The sequence below is a fragment of the Chelonia mydas genome, chromosome 27, assembly GCF_015237465.2.
Source record: "Chelonia mydas isolate rCheMyd1 chromosome 27, rCheMyd1.pri.v2, whole genome shotgun sequence".
In the NCBI taxonomy this organism is placed as follows: domain Eukaryota; kingdom Metazoa; phylum Chordata; order Testudines; family Cheloniidae; genus Chelonia; species Chelonia mydas.
The window spans coordinates 5,807,422-5,813,421 of record NC_057860.1 but is presented as its reverse complement, the minus strand read 5'-3'; positions in this window follow the sequence as shown (position 1 = coordinate 5,813,421).

Sequence of the window (6,000 nt, the reverse complement as noted above, 5' to 3'; positions counted from 1 at the left end):
ACCGGACATGGCACGTTTACCAGACGCCTACCGGCCAGCGGCTCCTAAAAAAGATTGCAGATGAGATCCAGGAGCCATACCTGGGTGGGGAGCTTTGCCAGTGCTCCAAGTGATGTGTGGAGAGGGCGCAAGGGGTCACAGACCCTGCCAAAAATATATACTCAAAAAAATGAAAACCCGAGCTGGGTGGCTGAGGGATGCCCGTCAGGCACTGTTTTACCACACCTGCTGTTCCCGGATTACAACAGGTCCCCACTCCCCCCACGCTCAATTTTATCAGATCACTTTAAGCACTGGACTCTGGCTCCTCCCCAGCCACATCTGCTGGGAGCAGGGAGGGCCAAGATTCTGTCCTTTGGAGGTTACTTCCAGTCCCATCAGCCGCTGGGAAGGGGAAGGGGCATCTCCCTCCCATCCCAGAGCCTCCTACACACAGAGGACTTTATGTATCTGCTTCTTTTCTCGCTTACGCTGGTTTCAGACCAGGGCAGCGCCATGTTTTTCAGTGGAGTCATTCCCAGTTTGCACTGGTGTAAACCAGGTCAGGATTTAGCCCTGTAATGCTGTCTCCTTCCAGCAGCCTCCTAGCAACTCCATGTGCTTTGGGATTCTCTACCTCTGCAGTGGGGCTCTGAAAGCCACCCTGCCCACGCAGTGCGTGACTGCTCCCTGGAACAGGAACCATGCATGATTCCAGCTGCAGTGTGCATGCCTCACTCACCCCTCTAGCAGGTAGCACCAGGGATCATGAAAGCAGGACCTGTTGAGAGCACTAAGGGAAGATCTTGCTTTGCTACCCGCATGGGGTCAGGAGGCAAAAGGCTCTTCCAGCCCAATGCAGGATTTGGCCTTAGGCGCTGGCATTTTACTTTAAAGGGATCACACGTTCTTCCACACAGGGACCGTGTCCACGCACCAGCAGGTGAGAGACTCACTGTTCACGTAAACGTGTTTCAGGGCCTCCTGCAGCGTCTCAAAGCTTAACCCAATGCCCATGCTGCTCAGAGCAGGCTGCAGGTCGTCGACGGCGATCAGGCCCTTCCTCATCTTGCTGAGGGCTTGGTAGGTGTTCTGGAAGGCTGCAGGCAATGCAGGGAACAACAGCAGCTTACTGAGCCCCAGAGAGGTCCAGGAAGATGGTGCAGCAGCAGGACACAACCGCCAGCTGCTGAGCTGCGTCTAGTTTAGAGCGGGTCAGAAATTCTCTGAAGGAAAATGCCGAGCCGTCGAAAGCCAAATGGTTTGGGGATGTGTGTCAATTTTGACACGATTTGATTTAGAAAGAAAATCTGAACACTCTGCTTCCTTCAGGGATGAAGCGGTTCGATTTCCTGCTCCGAAAAGACTTTTTGTTTCCCTTTTTAAATGGTATGTAATATGTCCAATTAAATCAAAATCAGAATCAGTACAAAACATTTCTATTTTAGCAAAACAAAACTTTTCGACTAGCCTGAAATGGATTTTTCTTTTCCAGAATTTCATTGCACAGGAAATGTTGAGAATGTTTGTTCTTGTTCAGAACATAAGAATGGCCCTACTGGGTCAGACCAAAGGTCCATCTAGCCCGGTCTCCTGTCTTCCAACAGTGGCCAGTGCCAGGTGCCCCAGAGGGAATGCACAGACCAGGAAATCATCAAGTGATCCATCCCCTGTCGCTCATTCCCAGCTTCTGGCAAACAGAGGCTAGGGACACCATCCCTGCCCATCCTGGCTAATAGCCGTTGATGGACCTATCCTCCATGAATTTATCCATTCTTTTTTGAACCCTGTTATGGTCTTGGCCTTCACAACATCCTCTGGCAAGGAGTTCCACAGGTTGACTGTGCGTTCTGTGAAAAAATACTTCCTTTTATTTGTTTTCAACCTGCTGCCTATTAATTTCATGTGGTGACCCCTAGTTCTTGTGTTATGAGAAGGAGTAAACAACACTTCCTTATCTACTTTCTCTACACAAGTCATGATTTTATAGACCTCAAGCATATCTCCCCTTAGCCGTCTCTTTTCCAAGCTGAGAAGTCCCAGTCTTATTAATCTCTCCTCATACGGAAGCTGTTCCATACCCCTCATCATTTTTGTTGCCCTTTTCTGATCCTTTTCCAATTCCAATATATCTTTTTTGAGATGGGGCAACCACATCTGCACACAGTATTCAAGATGTGGGCGTACCATGGATGTGTATAGAGGCAACATGATATTTTCTATCCTATTATCTATCCCTTTCTTAATGATTCCCAGCATTCTGTTCGCTTTTTTGACTGCTGCTGCTCATAGATTCATAGATATTAAGGTCAGAAGGGACCATTATGATTATCTAGTCTGACCTCCTGCACAATGCAGGCCACAGAATCTCACCCACCCATTCCTGCGATAAACCTCTCACCTATGTCTGAGCTATTGAAGTCTTCAAATCAGGGTTTAAAGACTTCAAGGAGGAGAGAATCCTTCAGCAAGTGACCTGTGCCCCATGCTACAGAGGAAGGCAAAAAACTTCCAGGGCCTCTTCCAATCTGCCCTGGAGGAAAATTCCTTCCTGACCCCAAATATAGCGATCAGCTGAACCCTGAGCATATGGGCAAGATTCACCAGCCAGATACCCAGGAAAGAATTCTCCGTAGTAACTCAGATCCCACCCCATCCAACATCCCATCACAGGCCATTGGGCCTATTTACCATGAATATTTAAAGATCAATTAATTGCCAAAATCATGTTATCCCATCATACCATCTCCTCCATAAACTTATCGAGTTTAATCTTAAAGACAGATAGGTCTTTTGCCCCCACTGTTTCCCTTGGAAGGCTATTCCAAAACTTCACTCCTCTGATGGTTAGAAACCTTCATCTAATTTCAAGTCTAAACTTCCCGATGACCAGTTTATATCCATTTTTTCTTGCGTTCACATTGGTACTGAGCTTAAATAATTCCTCTCCCTCTCCGGTATTTATCCCTCTGATATATTTATAGAGAGCAATCATATCTCCCCTCAACCTTCTTTTGGTTAGGCTAAACAAGCCAAGCTCCTTGAGTCTCCTTTCATAAAACAGATTTTCCATTCCTCGGATCATCCTAGTAGCCCTTCTCTGTACCTGTTCCAGTTTGAATTCATCCTTCTTAAACATGGGAGACCAGAACTGCACACAGTATTCCAGGTGAGGTCTCACCAGTGCCTTGTAAAATGGTACTAAAACCTCCTTATCTCTAATGGAAATACCTCGCCTGATGCATCCCAAGACCGCATTAACTTTTTTCACAGCCATATCACATTGGCCGCTCATAGTCATCCTGTGATCAACCAATACTCCAAGGTCCTTCTCCTCCTCCGTTACTTCTAATTGATGCGTCCCCAGCTTATAACTAAAATTCTTGTTATTAATCCCTAAATGCATGACCTTACACTTCTCACTATTAAATTTCATCCTATTAATATTACTCCAGTTTACAAGGTCATCCAGATCTTCCTGTATGATTTCCCGGTCTCTCTCTAAATTAGCAATACCTCCCAGCTTTGTATCATCCGCAGACTTTATTAGCACACTCCCACTTTTTGTGCCGAGGTCAGTAATAAAAAGATTAAATAAGATTGGTCCCAAAACCGATCCCTGAGGAACTCCACTGGTAACCTCCCTCCAGCCTGACAGTTCACCTTTCAGTAGGACCCGTTGTAGTCTGCCCTTTAACCAATTCCTTATCCACCTTTCAATTTTCATATTGATCCCCATCTTTTCCAATTTAACTAATAATTTCCCATGTGGCACGGTATCAAACGCCTTACTGAAATCTAGGTAAATTAGATCCACTGCGTTTCCTTTGTCTAAAAAATCTGTTACTTTCTCAAAGAAGGAGATCAGGTTGGTTTGGCATGATCTACCTTTTGTAAAACCATGTTGTATTTTGTCCCATTTACCATTGACCTCAATGTCCTTAACTACTTTCTCCTTCAAAATTTTTTCCATCCATTGAGTGGATGTTTTCAGAGAAAACATGTTTTCAGAGAACTATCCAAGATGACTCCAAGATCTCTTTCTTGAGTGGTAACAGCTAATTTAGATCCCATCATTTTATATGTTTGTTCTGTTTTAGAATGGAAACAACATTTCAAAATTGTGCATTTTCCTGCAAAATAAAAAATCCGGTATTTGCCCAGCTCTGGTCGAGTTACGTACCAGAGTAGTTTATTTTCACATACTGTGCATTTAAATTTCAGTGCAGACTGTTGGAAGGGCCACGTACACACTCATGCGTGCATGAGCACACACATATAATCACAGTGTGTTCTTTCATGGGACCTTCAAGGTGAACTCGAGTTCTTCCTCATTTGGTTCTGTTGGTTTGCAAGTCTCTTTGCTCTTTGTATCTGGAGAAATATCACCCAGGACACTGGCGCAGAGACCAGGGTAGAATCCAGCTGGTATCAACTGTATTCTCACCCTAATGAGGTCCGGGCCTTGTGCAGTGTTCAGATTACCCTAGGAAATATAACTAGGTGTATTGGGAAAAAAAATCAATGACATTCAGCTAGGTTATTGTGGTGGATGGATGGATAATTACAGAGAAGCAATGCAATGCTCTGTCCCACTGCTTTCTCTCTATCTCTGGCCTCCCTGTCTCCTCCTCCTTTCCCCTCACTCACCCTCAGTCTGGGCAAAGGGCGAGGTCTCATCCAAAGCTTCCAGGAAATCGGTGAAGCTTAGGTTCCCATTTGCTGCAACAGAGAAGAGCGGGTCAGAGGGGGAGGTGCTGGGAAAAGCCAGCGAGACACCAAGCGGGGCCACTCACCGTCGATGTCAATGGCCTTCAGCACGTTCCGCATCTCAGTGCTGGTCACGAGGATCCCCAGCGTGTGAAGGGTCAGGAGCAGGTCGTTGACGTGAATTCTCCCGTTTCGGATGGTGTTGAAGACGAAGCGGGCTTTCGGCAATCCTAGAGCAGGCAAGCCGGGGGATAGCGGGTCAGGGCATGCGCCCAAGGCTGGGGGCACGCGCCCAAGGCAGAGGGCATCTTCCTGCTCTTGGCCAGAATGCAGGCTCTGGAGCTAGCCACAGGGACTCAGAATCTGCTCCCAGGAGCCTGGCAATGAGAAGGGCAGGCCATGGATCTGCACAAGGCTCGCTCTAGGAACCGATGTGCCTTACCAAGGAGGCTACAACCCAGGCCATCAGCAGAGATCATTAACACCACACTTCGAAATTCCAGATCAGATTCTGGGAACTGATTCCCTCTGGCCTCCCGTTTACGCCCAGCTGGTGCACGAGGCCACCAGATCTGACTGGTCCCATTTCTCACCCGCTATGTACAGGGTGCGAATGATGGCACGAAGCACGATCCTTCAGGGAGCTGCCTGGGCCCTTGGGTACAAAAGCCGGAGCCTCTACTGACTCACTGAGCTAACTCACTGACTATCGTTAGCCACTGAAAGTAGCAGCCTCATAAGCCTCTAGCCACTAGATGGGGACAAAGAGCACACGGTGTTAGCACGGGTCCCACCAGACGCAATGCAGAATCAGCTCCTGATCTCATCAGCCAGGGTAAACGCAGGCTCATGTTACTGATTTCTGTGGACTCAGACCCGAGATTCAAACCAGCCTGCAATGCCAAAAGACTCCCCAGCAGCATGCAAATAGGCTGTTCATTACCAGAACCAAGGGGCTGCTTGGAAAAGCCAATGGGGAGAAGCGAGAGGGAAATCTTTACTTGTGAGCGATGATTCAGACTGCTGCAGAGACAAGCAAATACCCTGGGGCCCCATCCTGATGCAGAGTTCACTGCAGAGTCACCGTGAGTTCCCTCCACTCAAGTTCACTCCTCTGGCTTGAGTGACAGTGGCCACACTGAGAAATAACATTCACGCTGCGCAGAGCGGTTGTGGTAGCTGCTGACAAGTTGTGCTAAATCCAGCTGTAGCCTGTCCACACAATGGGCCAGCCCCAGCAGTCCGCACTCCAGTTAAGGGTCTGTATGTGTGGACCCAAACTAAATCTGCAGTGAAGACAAGTCTGCGGCC